This window comes from Alligator mississippiensis, chromosome 1 (genome assembly GCF_030867095.1).
Source record: "Alligator mississippiensis isolate rAllMis1 chromosome 1, rAllMis1, whole genome shotgun sequence".
NCBI lineage: Eukaryota > Metazoa > Chordata > Crocodylia > Alligatoridae > Alligator > Alligator mississippiensis.
Window position 1 is genome coordinate 5,014,843 of NC_081824.1, and position 15,269 is coordinate 5,030,111.

Genomic DNA, 15,269 nt, shown 5'->3' on the forward strand with positions numbered 1-15,269 from the left:
ACCTCTCTTCCCCAAAAATATCTCGTGTTGACTGGAAAACATCCAGAGAAAGAAATCCCACCTCTTCCCTCGGCACTGGATGCCAATGCAATGTTAACGAGACTCCCTGATGGATCTGGGTACCCAGCATCGAAATGTGAGTTGGTCTGCTCCCCCACGCTGGCACTGGTCGCTGAGCAAGAAAAAAAACTCAGCTGCAGAATAGTACTTGCATGAACAAATACTAACTGGTGACAGAGTTTATTAGTTAACCACAGCCTAACAGGGCTGTAAATGCAAATGCTGCGACGTTTACTGCGGAGCTAATTAGGCAGCTCCGCAGCTAATGTCTCATCTTACTTCCCTCTTTGACTGAGCACTGTAACCACATCACCTCTCCATCTTCCTGATAAGACGGACCAAACCCATCCAGCCCTTTTCAACTCTCACTGTAGGGCATATTTACTTTAGCCCTTGAACCATTTTTCTTTTTTCCCCCACATCCCATCCAATTTTGTCAACGTTTTTATTTTCAAACACGGACTTGGGAATTAGACCCTGTATTCCAGCATCAGTCTGTCCAGTGACACATCCGGGGATTGAAAATCAGCCCCTTCCTCCCACTCACTCCTCTCCTGTTTATCTAGCCAAAGCTTGCACCCTTTTTGGCTCAGCACTGCTCTGGGAGCTTCGGCTCAGATGCTTGTCTGCTACGAAGCCTAGACGCTTTCCAGAGCCACGGCCCAGGCAGTCCCCCCCTCTATAAGCATGGCCTGCATTCCTCATTCCTACATGGACAGCTTTGCGTTTGGCTCTATTAAAACTCTGTCTCAACAGGCCCAGATTGCCCAACAGTTGGGATCGCCTGTGCTTATCGCCGTTTGCCGCATCCTTAGCCTTCGCATCGCTCGTGAGCACGGTAAAATATTGATCTTCTGTAAAAGTTGTACTGTAGCTCAAGCAGAAGTTATGGATTTGGTGCAGAAAATACTGAAGGAGGATCTCTGGGATTCGTGTCATGCAGGAAGTCTGAACACATCAGCAGCACGGTCTCTCCGGCCTTTAACTACCCGTCTATTAGCCATGAAGCTGCAGAGGAAGGAAGGTGGACAACCAACTGCAAGCTGGTGTGGGGCCGGGCCAGGCTTTCGGTCCATTTGGAGCAGTCAAACCCACAAGGCAAGCAGAGGGCATCGAGCCTGCAGCTGACTTCTGCATCAGGGGAGTAGAGAGAAGATTATTGTGCCCTCTATGCCATGCCCTAATGCTCCTTTAACTCACCGACACAAGGTGCGTCTTGCCCCACACCTGATGGCTACAGGAACGACTTCTCCAGCTCAGCTGTCAGGATTCAGAGCTGCCATGCTGAAGGTCAAGGGCTCAGACCCCACTGAAGGGACTCACTCGTGGAGTTGCTACCTATGCACAAAACTACAGCACAGCTGTCCTTTAGGATATAGGCTTTCACTTGACACCACCTTTTTGACTGTGGTGTCCTTCTGTTGCTTGAATCGGAGGTAAAAACCACCCTGGCTTGCGCAGCAGCTCTTGGAAGGATAAGGACATCTGCAGCGTTACTGCTGCATGATGCTACAAGGCATGACATCATTTCCATAAATACTCCAGAGCTTTTTACACAAAACTGGAAAACCTTCCAGTGCATTTACGTTGCCCAGGAGACGGTCAGCAGTTGCAGTTTCTATCCGAAGACGTGGTCATAGGGAAGTAGGGCTGGAAGGGACCCGCAAGGGCATCTCACAAGGGACCCCTGCCCAAGACAGGACCAGACCCCACTAAACCGCCCCAGACAAGTGCCTGTCCAACCTGCTCTTGGAAACATCCGAGGATGGAGAGTCCACAGCTTCTCTAGGTGGCCCATTTCACTGCATGACCACCCTCAGACTCAAAAAGTTCCTCCTAATCTTCAAGTTTCCTCCGCTGCCACCCAAATAGTTAAGAGCAGTGAAAACAGAGAAGCAGCCAGGGAAGTTTATCTATTGCAGAGTAAGTTGGGGGTTTTTTTAAAGGAAGATGCTAGAAAATTATTAAGGGTCCTGCCCGCCTGGATCAGCAGCTGCTTGTTTTTAAAGAAAAAAGGCAATATAAAATAAAAACAGTGCAAGGGATTAGAGACGATGCTGTCCAGTGCAAGAGAAAAAAAAACAGGAAACAAATTCACAAAAGTTTGCAGATTCAAGTCACGTTTTATTCTGATGCCTTATTCCACCCGTTAATTAAATGAACAGAGGGAAATAACTCTAGTCAAGTGCAAAAGAAAATACATACGAGAGGAGAAAGGCTGAAGAATGCTTCAACTTGCACTTGTTTTAACATGAGCATGGCACCCACGAGGAAAGTGGAGTTATTCCTGATTTGTACCACTGAAGTGAAAGAAGAGGTATAGCATTAAGTGTACCAGCATCTCTTTCCAAGAGGAAGTTGGGATTTCATAGATTTCATAGATTTTCAGGGTCGGAAGGGACCTCAGCAGATCATCGAGTCGGATAAGGATCATGTATCCTTATATATCCTCACTTGTGACGCCTTAACTAAGCAGTAATTAGGCTGTTAAAGTTTTTCATGTGTCACTTGGGCTCCGAGGGGTTTCGGATTCTCTTGTGGGAATATAAGCCACCCTTTCCAAGTTGGGGGAAACAAGTCGAGTCCCCAGAGAGCGTAAATGATGCTCAGCAAAGGCCACGAGCCTAGGTGACGCACAGCAACGATGGCAGCCCAGGGAGTCCTGACATCTCGGAGCAGGAGCCTGGCACAGCTGCCCACCCAAAGATATTGTTCTGGCTTCCAACCTCTATGTTATCTGGAAGGTGTCGGCTTCTTCCGAGATTTCCAAACAGTCTAAAATTGGCTACCAGTGAAAAGCGTGTAGTGAAGTTGTCTGATCATTTATGATGCAACAGAGAAAGGTCCCTCTAGTAGGAATTAATTGCATTAAACAAGGCTGCAGTTCACTTACGTGATTGCTAGCAATATTTTATCCTGCTATGTAAGAGCTGTTGATAAGCAATGATGGCAGAGATTCATGGGCCTGGATCTTATTTTCTATGCATTTTTGCAGCTCAAAAATATTTTCGTTCTCATTCAGCCACTGTCAGCAGCAGTATGTGTGTCTGATAAATGTGAAGGGGAATGTACGCAGTTAATTAACAGACACCTTTGCAACAGTCAACTCCCTTGCCTACAATGCTCTTGCTTCTTGGGGCTTTTTTCCCCATGAAGCAGTTTGTAGGTGGCGGTGTATATATGTCCCTAATTTGAATTCCTAGTTTGATACTCCTGTGCAATTAACAGTTAAAAATGCTGGAGGATTTTATCTTGACATTTGTTATCTTCTCAAATACATTTTACCCTGTTAATTGCATTTGTTGCTCTTGAATCTGTGCAGCTCCATTTTCAGACCCACGTCTACATTTTTCCTGCACCTCTGCAGAATCTTTGTGGCTGTATTAATCAAAAACCAAAAAAATCTTCAAAACGAAGCGCGCAACTTTATTTACTTTCTATTTCCAGAAGTGCTCGCTGTTCGAGTGTCAGGAATGTTTAAAATCTCCTGTCTAATATATTCCTGCCGTTTGCAGAATTTTATTCAGACATCTAAAGAAATGATTTTCCCTTCAGTTGTTACATTCAGAGATGTATGGAAATTGCTCCGGCGCATAAATCTGTGGCTTTACATGTAATGATAAAAGATTTGTCATCTATCTGATGTGCTGTTACTTTGTTATTAAAATTTACTAATTAGTCTGCTTTTCACTCTCCGCCGCTTGGGCTGGGGGTGGGAGAGAAAGGCTTTCTTTCCCCACAGGTAAACTCAGTCCCTCTCAGCAAACTGCTCGCTCTTCTAATAGGAACGCGTGTTTCTCCCAGGTGACGTTTTGATATGAAGCAGAACAGGCAAGAGGGGCAATTTTCTTTTGATTTTGAAATTCATGTTTTAACTTCTCCAAATGTACATTTGCATGCAGCTCGTCCGCAGCTGTGGCTTGTCGTGGCACTATTATATAAGCATATGCCTTTCCTTCTCTAAAGAAACTCGAGCACAACCAGGTAAAGCAGCCAGAGGTGAGGCAGGCTGCAGTCATGCTACGGCTTTCATGAACCTCATGAGATCCTCTTTGAAAGTCTGCAAGGGGAGTCTAAGGTTCTTCATGAATAAATTACCAGAAGTTTGCTGACTATCCCCAGCATGGTCCCACCTCCTGACAAGAGCAAAACAGGCTCTCCTGATCCTTAAACTCGTGTATCTGAAATGAATCACAGAATCAAAGAAAATGAGAGTTGGAAAAGACCTCAGGAGGTCGCATCTAGTCCAACCCCCTGCTCCAAGCAGGACCAGCCCCAACTACATCATCCCAGACAAGGATGAAGCACGCTTGGGGCCTGGCAACACTGAAAAAACGAAAAACAGAGTGCAGAAACACATTGGAAGTACAATTCATCATTTAAAATAAATGGAATAAAGTCATTTTAAATAAGTTACCTCTACATGTAGGAGGCAACAGGAAAACTATGGATTCACCATCCGTCAACACTGCTACCAGCAAACCCAGCCCTACGCAGAGGGCTAAGCACAAAGCCTTACGCGCCACTTAATTCCCCACTTGAACGGGCAGACAAGGGGCTATGGGTAAATCTCATATCTGTTCTTAAACCAACTCAAATAGTTGGAAAAATTCTTCTTAGCAAGCTTTTGGATATAAATACCTTTTGTCAGGCAGAGGAAACATCTGCAGTTGGTGTGTGCTCCACCAGATGTTGGTGCGTGCTTCAACTGCAGACGCTTCCTCAGTCTGACGAAGGGTATTTATACCCAAAAGCTTGCTAAGGAGATTTTTTCCAACTGTTTGAGTTGGTTTAATAAAAGATACTGAATTTACGTAAAAAACCTTGTCTGCCTATGTCCTTAGACCAACACGGCTACAGCCTACACCACTTGAAGAGGGCATTCAGCTGTGCACAGGTATTTACTAGCCCTCCACAGAGAGACTCTGAGCCCAAAAGAGCACTGATTTGAGCCAGCAGGGTACAAGACAATCTTAAGGATCCTTTATCCCCATACTTTGAAAGGTTGATTGACATGCCAGCTTCTTAGACAAGGCAATGCATGGTCAATTTAGGTCTTCCCTTGCCACCAAGACAACCAGCAGAAGAAATGCTAGTTAAAACTAAGCAAGCTGCAGACGCACATGCCAAGCCACTGGGTCCACTGCACCCCTACTAAGTGCAAGGAGAAGAAACTCGCTTACCTGTATTTCCTGATCTTGGAAAGTAGTAAACATTGCCACGGGATGATCGAGGCAGGCACCCAGCTCAAGGCTAACCCGTGGAACCGAGTCATTAGTGGACAGTAATCACCTAGCTGGTCCTCAGCCAAGAGCCAAAGGCTTCAACTGGCAGTCCTTTTCTACCCCGGAGAATGCAAGAGCGCAATGGGCATGCCTGCGCTGCTACGGTCAGATCCAGGACTAGCACCCTGCGCTACGCCCCTGCTCCCGCACGTGCCCAGCGAAGCTTTCAGGCTCCATTTCACCCGTGCTTATTGCTGGCACTCACTGCCGTAGTAAACTGGCCGTGCTGCCCGAAGTCTGAACGTCAGTGTGTGCCAGGCGTGAGCGAGTGGGTGCAGCGTGTTTCTCAAAGGCACTCCCTCAGCTTGCCAGGAAGGCAGCCCAGACACGCCCGACGATTCCCAGCTCTGCAGGGAAGGTGAGTGGGAAGTGGGTATTAAATACAGACAAGAACTGCAGGCAGGTGAGGTTCTTCCAAAAGCAAACAGATCCACAGCCTGAGGCCAAAAGGCCCCAAAGACAGGTCTAAAACACTATTCCCAAATAATTTACTGTGATGCAGCAGTCAAAGAGAGACGGCACCTCCTTTGGTGGCAGCGCACATTCTCAACCCAAAGTATATTTTTGGAAAATTTGGAGACTCCTCACCTCCCCCTGTGTTTCTGTATTACTGAAGAACAAATCAAAACCACGCTCTGAGCACTGAGCCTTCTTCTTCACTAGTAACTAAAAAGCATGAACAAACTCCCTCCAAACCATGCGTATAAGCACCTTTTACTTGGAGTCAGGTCCATGATCTGCTGGAGATAAAAAAAATAAATAAAAAAAAATCACTATAGGGCTAATTAATAAAAATCCAAAGCACTGAACTAATATAGCTAATAGCCTTCAAAGCCACTCGGGGCAAAAAAGCACAGGCTTGTCAGATGCGGTTCAAACTGCAGAAGACAGTAGTTCTCAACACCCAAGGACCACACCGGCGGCTCAATAAGTCCGGCATGAGACTATGATCGAGGGAAGCAGGCTCTGCAGAAGTAGGCATGGTCTGCTTGTGGGAATGGGTGAGCCCTCAGTAAGACAACCTTGTTTGCAAACTGCTTCTTGTTTCAAGAAGGTTCCCTTTGAAAAGCTTTTGAACCATATTAGTAATACTCCATGAAAAGCTAGCTAGTCCCTGGAGAAACCTGCCATTGTCCCCCAAAGCCAAAACCGCAGGTGCCGGACTGAAGTCAACCCTGCCGGGGTGATCACAGCGTACTGCAGGAGACAGCGGGCTATGGGCTCGGTTTGGAGGGAGAGAATAATGAATTCCCACCCACCAAGAAAGGTGACGGCTGGAGGCCCAAAACCTAATTGAGGTGCTCAGGAAGGGGTCAAGGGAACAGTTGATTCAAACTGACAAAAGTAAAGATATTTCCTTTCCTTCCCCATTGTTTCGCCTATAAGAACTAATTTATGACTTACTAGTATCCACAGAAAGAGCTCGTACAGAAAATGCTACATTCGGCGAAGTACACCAAATCATTAAATCCAGAAAACTTGATGGATGGATTTAAGCATATGGTTTTCGATGGCCCAATGCATCATCTTTGTTAGTCCAGGAAGTAGAAATTCCTTGAGGGGAGCAGAAAACCCAGCAGACAAAGCAGCCCACAACATGTCTAGCATCATTTATTGTCCTGCAGGACGCCAATTATGACTTTGCTTAACCCAACACGTAAACACACATTTCATCCAGTCCATTCTGCACAGCAAGCTCTACGCAAAGAGGAGGGGGTGAAATAAAGCCACGGATTAAACTTCTCAGACCCAGCCAACCATTCCAGATTTAAGCGAGGGGGGAAGGCTTTATGCTCTATTAGAGCTTTTTGGACACAAGCAGTTTTGGATCCAAGCTAGTATCTGAAAAGCTGAATTGCCTTAAAAAAGATACAATTAAGAGTCAAAAACATTTGATAACTACAGCTGCTGAAACCCCCGAACAAAATGGGATTTTGCTGTCTTTTGTCACCTAAAAGGGGATCTAGTTAGAGGGAGCTGGGAGGGACCTCTGAAGGTCATCTAGTGCAGCCCCCTGACGGAGGCAGGATCATCCCTATCCGAACCATCCCATACAAATTCTTGCTCAACTTATTACTAAAACGACAGTCAACCCTGTCATCAAAAAACAACACCTGAACCCTAGACAAAAGGAAGCCGCGGAGGCTCAACACCTTGCTGAAATGCAAGACACATTTGCCTTGACCACAGGATTTTAGGTACCCATAATTCAAATCTTGGAATTCCTGCTGAAGCAAGTAGTTTCCCTCTTGATACCTGAAATCCCATAAGATTTCTCTCTACCTAGCTCTGAAGCTTTTTTAGCCTTTAAATACAGCATGGTTACCTCCGAGTCCTACATGTGCAGCAGGAACACGTAGGCAAAAAACGTGGCCATTTCAATGCTATCCAGATTATTCTCACTGCTGAGCTATGGACTGTTGCAAAATCAAAGACGCAAGTGCCTTTATCTAGTTTACGCATGAACACCTCTAATAGTGCTGCTTTAACAACACCTCTTGACAAATTATTCTATTCTAATTCCAATTAAATCTTACTGTCGGAAACGTTTCCCTAATATGAACTCCTGCCTACCGAAAGCTGACTTAAAAAAAGAAAACAATTTTCATGCCCCAACCACTGACGAACTCCTTGTGATTTATTTCAGCAAACGGGTACCCATAAATTCCATGTTAAAAATACACCCATAGTTCTTATACTTTTACCTTGAAAAAAAACCCCCAAACCAAGCAATGGTGATATCCTTTTTCACAAGAGGCTCCAATAAAGAACATCTGCAGAATCAGGACATCCCAATTTCCAAGCATGGGTGTTTTTTCCTTGTTGAAAATAACTCACTCTGTTCATTTGGAGGCATTTTTCTTTTCCCGACAGAAGATGCTAAGTTTTGCACCAAGCTTATTAGCCGCATCCAAACAATGCGGCAGACAAATCAGGCATCCCCGTGCCTCTCTGACAACGCGCTCTCATGCAGAAGCCAAACGCGTGACTTGTGCACTGCCTCAGTCATGTGAAGACGCTTTTCAGGCCATCAGCACAGGGAGCATTTTGCCAGAAAGAAGAATAAGAGCGAGGGGGCCAAATCCCTAGACCTGGGAAAACAGCAATAGCTCCTACTGGGAGCTGACACGTGAGGACACCGCTGATTTTGAAAGTAATGGGTGTTTATACAGGTGCTCCAGGAGGTGGTGGGTGGCGGTTTAATTGGTGCTGCTCCAAGAGACGCCCTAATTAAAGTGCCTGGAGCATCACATGTACCAGCGTCCTCCCGCTGAAATATGGTGGTGCAGCACTTGAACTAAAGCTCATTCGACGAGCTTTACTTCAAGCGTCCCCGCTGCCATTTTTCAGCGTGGGAACGTGACACACGTGACCCCAGAGTCTGCTGAAATGTGGTAATGACCGTGTTCCAGCAGACTCGATTAATCAAGTTAATTAAGTACAGCACGTCGGAGCAGCCTCTATGCACGTGTATAGGCGCCCAACATTATCAACTGGAATCCCTCTTTTGACAATGCAACTTGCAGAGCACAACGCAAATTTCTCATGAGCTCACCTAACAAAAATATGAAACCAAGATATGTTTTTCAGCTCTATTCACGTTGAATAATTCAAGCCTGATTTCCAAATCTTGGTGGATATAGTGCAGTGTTTTTTTTTTTCTTTTAAAAAAAAAAAAATGGTTTTCAATTACTTGTTTTCAAACTAGACTTTTTTAACTGCAGAAAAATTGGACGTTTTTAGGCCCTTGGGAAAATTCTGATGATTAAACTAACAAGGGTAAATAACATCATATCCTTCAGCAGCCAAGTTATATGTCAGCACTACTTTTTCCTCAAAATGGTTTTTCACAAAGATTGCTTAAAGAAACTGCTCAGTGTTAACTTGCCCATCCATTTTAATACATTTATTCTTACCAGTCCTGACTGGAGTACACACTTTTGTCAGCTGCACTCCTTTACCAACTGGAAAAAACCAACGGTCTTCAACAGCAATCTGGGTATTGCACGGCTCCACTTTAAAACAAAATTGCAAATACAATAACCTGAATCCAAAAACGAAACCACTGGCACGTTACGTTTTACACCTGTGTATGTGGCCAGGAAGTTGTGACCCCCTCCTCAGCTGAAGGCCTTGCTGACGTGATACATGCCTTTGTCACAGAGATTGTATTATTGCATTTAGTTGGTGGTGTTGTTTAAATGAGGCTGCGTTTTAATTCCACTGGGAAACTGCGCTGGTGACCAACGTGACAGCTCGCTCACGAAGTGGAGGTTCCCATCTCAGGTTTGACAGCAGTGCTCTGGGATCAGCTGGCCGTGGGCAAATCCGGGGGGAGTTTAGCTTTTGTTCTATAAACTGACCGGATGCACTTGACCCACGGCACCACTCGCCCACCAGATACTGCCATGGGTCCAGTGGGTCAAGGCATTATGGCTCCCGCGGTCTAGAAAACACAGACCTGCTGGCTAGGTTTTCCCTGGTCCAAAATGAGCGAATTCTCCTGACCTTGTGGACGACCTGTAAAGACACTTTACCCAGGTTTCAGGAATGGCTTCCCTGGGGTGCAGGGAACTGGATTTGGCTTTTCTTGTTCCTGAGATCAGGAAGGGCCTGCATAAATGTTTGCTCGTTAGCATGATTCTGTTTCAAATCTCAAGCCCGAGGCTTCGAGCCCGAATGGCACTCTTGCTACAACTCATAGGCTGCACCCATGTGTGCACAGATGCTTGTTTCTCCAGGGACAAGTAGTGGTGGCACACCCTGCGTCATTGCTGCTTGCTCCCGGGGAGCACCCGTGCCATGCGTGCTCTGGCGCATGGCCAGTTACCCCAGGTGGGCAAGGGGAGGCTGAGGCCAGCAACTGAGCTGGCCCCAGCAGCCTTACCTGGGGACCTCCCAGGTCTGCAGGAAGCCTGGCCAGCAGCCAAAGCATGGCTCCAGCCAGCCAGGCTCCAGTATGGGGTGGTGTGCACTGCAGCCACATGTGCCACTCCACCTTTTTTTGGTATGGGTTTTTTTGACTCCAGGATCTCCCTGGGTCAAAAAACCCCTGTGCTGCAAGACAGCAGCATGGGGAATGCCTGCAGGTGCAGTGTGTGGTACTGCAGATGGGTCTGCAGTGCCACATACCGCACGGCTGCACTCATCTGGATGTGGCCATAAAGGTGCTTAGATGTCTAAAATGGGACTTAGGTGCTTAAACCCAGAGGTACGAGTTACAGAAGCTCCATCTAAATCCTCAGGCACCCTTCAGGTACTTAAGCATCCTATGATTGTTCTACCATTTCTGCCCAGGGGCCCAGCTTCAAACAGGAGGATGGCAGACAGTGCCCTGCTCCCAGCCTAGCCTTTATTCTGGCAGTCAGGGCAGTCTCCGGGCAGCAAGAAATATGGCTTTGAATCCCCTCTACGTGCAGAGAACTTCTTATGCCAGAAGTCAGCATCTCCAGCATCTTGCCAAATGAGGCAGTGAACTCTAAGACAGGCTGTGAATCCAGTCTTGTATAAGATGCCTAAGTCAGGGTTGCAGCAAAGTGCCCAAGTCCAAAAGACAGCTGGGATCCCTCTTGTTAACATTTCCTATTGATGGCTGGAAACACTCCTCTGCTTGTCATGCTAGCTATCGTAAGCCCTATTCTTTGGGCCTGAGCCCTTCCATTAAAGCACAGAAAACATAGGCAGTGAACTTTGATTTATGAATTTCATGACCAGAGCCGAAAGTCTCAAGTTAAGTGCTGGAAACCTCATCATCATGGCATAAGTCTCTTGGTGAATCTCACCCTTTACAGTTTGTGTATATAATATTAGGACAGGGTTTTTTAATGCAATTATATTTTTGCTTGCTTTCCTCCCAAATATGTATTTTTCATTTTAAAAAAGAGTGAAGTTGCTAAGAGGGGAAAAAAACCGACCTATTGCTCTGCAAAACCCTTACTTGTGTTGCTTATTTTCTGAAGAAATCTGTTAGCATGATAGAACAGGGAGGTGAAAACTGCTCAGAGCTGTGGGGTGATAACGGCAGCACTAAGTGCTATTAGCACTGAATTCTGAGCTGCTTTTTTAATTTAAAAACCCATTCAAAGGAATGTCCTTGAACTTAGTGACTAACCAGAAAGCTACCTTTCTTCTTTGCAAAGGGAATTTAAAACTTGACAGATGAATCAAATGGAAAGTATTTCTTATTTTACTTCCTTTATTGTAAGAGCAAGGCCCTCAAAGGACTTGCATAGTGGCATCTAAATATTATTACCCCCGTATTATAGAAAGAGAAACTGAGTCCTGGAGAGTTTGTGTCATAAAAGTAGGTCATAGGAGCAGTCCAGAATAGAAGCCAAAGGGCCTGACCTCATCAGCCATCTACCAACCCACAGACATCCCTCCATAGCAGGGAAAGCAGCCCAAGGAAAAGACAAACAGCAGCACCACACTGCTAATAAACTCCAGGAGTTTATTCGACTATAAATGTACAAGCAAGGGCCAGTCAAGACAGCATCCAACAACCCAGGACTGTCAGTTTACATTCCAGTGCTACTCGCAGCTGGCTCCGGCCAACAACCTCGATTCAAATGCATCTGAAGAAACTCTTGGAGACCAAGACACCAACTGTGTCATACGAGGAATTGCAATACAAGCAGTAGACTGGCTCACCTGCAATAACAGCTCCGGGCGATTTTTTTCCTCTTTTGCACTACGGCGTTTACAGCTGCTGTTCGGTTTACCACTCTGCTCGTTGCTAAACGTGTACTACTGCCTCTCTGAAGCCACAAGTGTCCAAGCCATTGCATGCACCAGGATGCTGAATGCACCATTTTTCCTCCAGTCGCTGTATTAGTCTATGCCATAAACCACTCAAGACTTCACAAGCTCGAAACCTGGGAAATGTGTGCACTAGACTCAAGTCACCGATTAATCCTGGAATGCTGCACTCAAACAACTAGATTAATGTTAACTAGAGCCGGGTATCTGACCGGTCAAATAAAGTTCAGTCACTGGACCAGTCAAATATTGGTCATAAATTGTAAAAAAAATGATCAAACAATACATAGAAAAAGCACAAATTTTCCATTAACGTGTCAAAACAAAGACAAATCATATTTCTGTCAAGAAAACTACAAAAAAAACCGTATTTTTTGTGTGTAAAATTGCTATAATCTTTGACCGGTCAAAAAAAACGCAGTCATTTGATCCATCAATTGACAATATTTGACGGGTCGATTGACCAGATTGCCAACCCTAATGTTAACTTGCCAAGACAACGTCCTAGGCCGCAACCTGCAGTCTCTGTACGTCACGCTGCAAGTGGGGCAACTACCAGTTCTGATTTCCAAAGCTCACCCAATCAACCCAGTTGATCTCAGAAGTCATTTCATTTTTATGAGATTTAAGACCAAGTTTGCAGCTGTCAGTGCAAGTCTGATGCACAGAAAGCAAACCCAGCAGATGCAGAAGGAAGAGAAAAACAATGACCCCAAATAACTGGAATGGCTAAATCAGTTCCATATGAAGAGATACCGCCGCGAAAGGTTTCTGACGGGTACCCAGCTTAGGGTATGAAGGAGGGGAGCAGGCCTGAAAACTTACCTCTACCTTCCCAGAGGTGGAAGATGACTCATGGGAAAAACTGGATTCTTCCGTAAATTAAACAGTAAAGCGAAGGAATCCTAGACCTTCAGCAAACACGAGCATTGATCTTCCATGGGCCGGCTTCAAATGAACTCTCCCAGCAGGGGACCACCATCAATTACCGAATTCTGGAGAGAAAAAGCCAGACAAACACTTTGCTTGTGTTACTGCTTCCCAATTAATCATGCAAGAAGACTCAAACTTTCAGCATTTTAAATGAAGAAGTAGCAATTTCTACCAACGTCATTAACTGCACATTGGCCTTATTAACTTTACACGTACAGAAGCAGTTTGGTTTTGGTTGCATTACAAAAAGACTCAGACAGACAGCCTGCAATATCGACATTTAAAGGCCGTAGTCCTAAAGATATTCATGGTAAGGAATGCAACTTTTACACTCCAGGAACGATTATGCCTGTAGCAAATGCAAGTCCAGACCCTCAACAGATTCATACTTTGACTTCTTTCCTGACAGCAAAGAAATTCCAAAGCAAAAAGCAGCAGGTCTCGGATCAGGTCACCGGGCATCACCTGCATAACACAAAAGACAACACAGACCGCCACCAGAAGGTTAAGTTGGTGCTAGTGATCTTCAGGCCTCGGAGACGTGCCTGGAAACAGCCTCACCTCTATTCACATCACAGGGTGTGAAGGGTGACTTGTCAATGTGACGGGTCCAATGATTCGAGCATGAACCTAAACACAGGAGACCCGTCCCCCAGGTCCAAGTCTCAGCTCATTCATGGATTTCCTATGTGACCTTCAGTAAGTCACTTTGGCTTCGTGTCACAGACGCCCCTTTCTGAAACAGGGATAAATATGTCTCCCCTTCCTTGCGGGGTTGTTGCAAGAACAAATCCATTAAAGAGTGTGACGCTCTCGGATACTACCGTACTGGCTGCCATATGTGTCTAGACTGATAACAAATTACAAGCTCTCCAAAGCAGGAGCAAAAACAGGAAGGAAGTTGTGGCTCTCCACAGCACACTTCCGTGCCCAGGTTTCTAGGGCAGGATATCAGTTCCCCACCTCCCCACGATAGCCGTGTCCTAGTGACACAGCTAGTCCTGTCTGTCGCGCAGGCTGCAAGCCAGGGGGTCGATACCGCGGTCTTTGCAACGTGGCTGCTGAGCGCCTACTACAGCGACACCATCATTTCCAGTTGTAGGGTCTAGGATTAAAATAGCACTGGCAGACCCAGCGTTGGCTGCCCTCCACCAGACCGCTCCCGTGATATACACGTTACCGGTTGATGCCGTAACACCTGAACCCACAAGACCCCGAATGCCCCAAAAGCAATCGTCAGTATAGCCGACCTGAACCAAGCATGGGGAAATGATTGACGAAACGGAATCGTCGCAGGATGATCTCCTGGATTCCTACAAAGCTTCGATTCCCCAGACCCATACAAAAAAAAAAAAAAAAAAGGTGCAATGGATTCAAAATCCATCTTAGTTAAAAGGAAAGAGGCGAGAGGAACCAGACCACACAAAAATAAACTGATAAACGATGGAAAAAGGGGAAATTCATAGCATATGGGCGATGGATAATGGAAGCTAAAAGAATTAACTATCAACGGCCAATCAAGTTAAAGACAATGGGCGCGTCTACATGAGATGCCTAATAACACTGTGCAGGAGTGTGCCGGGCAAAAACTGTGCTAATACACTACTGCGCAGTAGTATTCGGCTACTGTGCAGTAAGCATCACAAAAACTCGTGTGCTACTGCGCAGTAACTGTAGCTACTGCGTATTTAGTTAGTACTTCATTAAGCAAGTACTAAACTAAACACGCAGTAACCACTGTGCACTAACGAACATGTAGACATGCCCAATAAGAGCCCATTTTAAGCAAGCAGCCGAGATCAAGTACATACGTAAGTGCATCCGGAAGGGTGACAAAGAAAAGAGAAATGTTCACTGGATCTTCAGATCCTGTATCTGGAAGACGGCAGAAGACATACCCATCAGATAAGAAGTTGTGAGCAGAAAGGATTACCAACGGTAACCAAGGAGGAGGCCAGGTAGCGCCCGATGAAATTTCAAGTTTTCAAATCAACAGGCCCAACTAACTTAAGCCCAGGAGAATTAAAGGAGTCTCCTACGGTCCTCTTCAAACGTTGATTTTAACAAATCTTGGAAAACTCGGACAAATGCCAGAGTGTTAGAAGAGGACGGCCAACACCACTCCTGCATTTAAAAGAGCAGATAGGAGGAGCCGGAGAATTGGAGCCCAGTTAGGCCGATATCAATCCCAGGCAAAACAAAGGAGCAGTTAATTCAGACCAGGAACAAAGA

At 45.7% G+C, this 15,269-nt stretch overlaps 1 protein-coding gene across 11 annotated transcripts in view; it reads right to left on the bottom strand.

The window, feature by feature from the left end:
* Window positions 1-15,269, bottom strand: part of NCOA1 (nuclear receptor coactivator 1) — a 280,613-nt gene that overhangs the window by 189,394 nt on the left and 75,950 nt on the right. For all 11 annotated transcript variants that reach the window (XM_019483798.2, XM_019483805.2, XM_019483804.2 and 8 more), the window contains one exon: window positions 12,930-13,099. The gene's annotated coding sequence lies outside the window, so the exon portion shown is untranslated. The remainder of the gene's footprint in view (window positions 1-12,929; window positions 13,100-15,269) is intronic.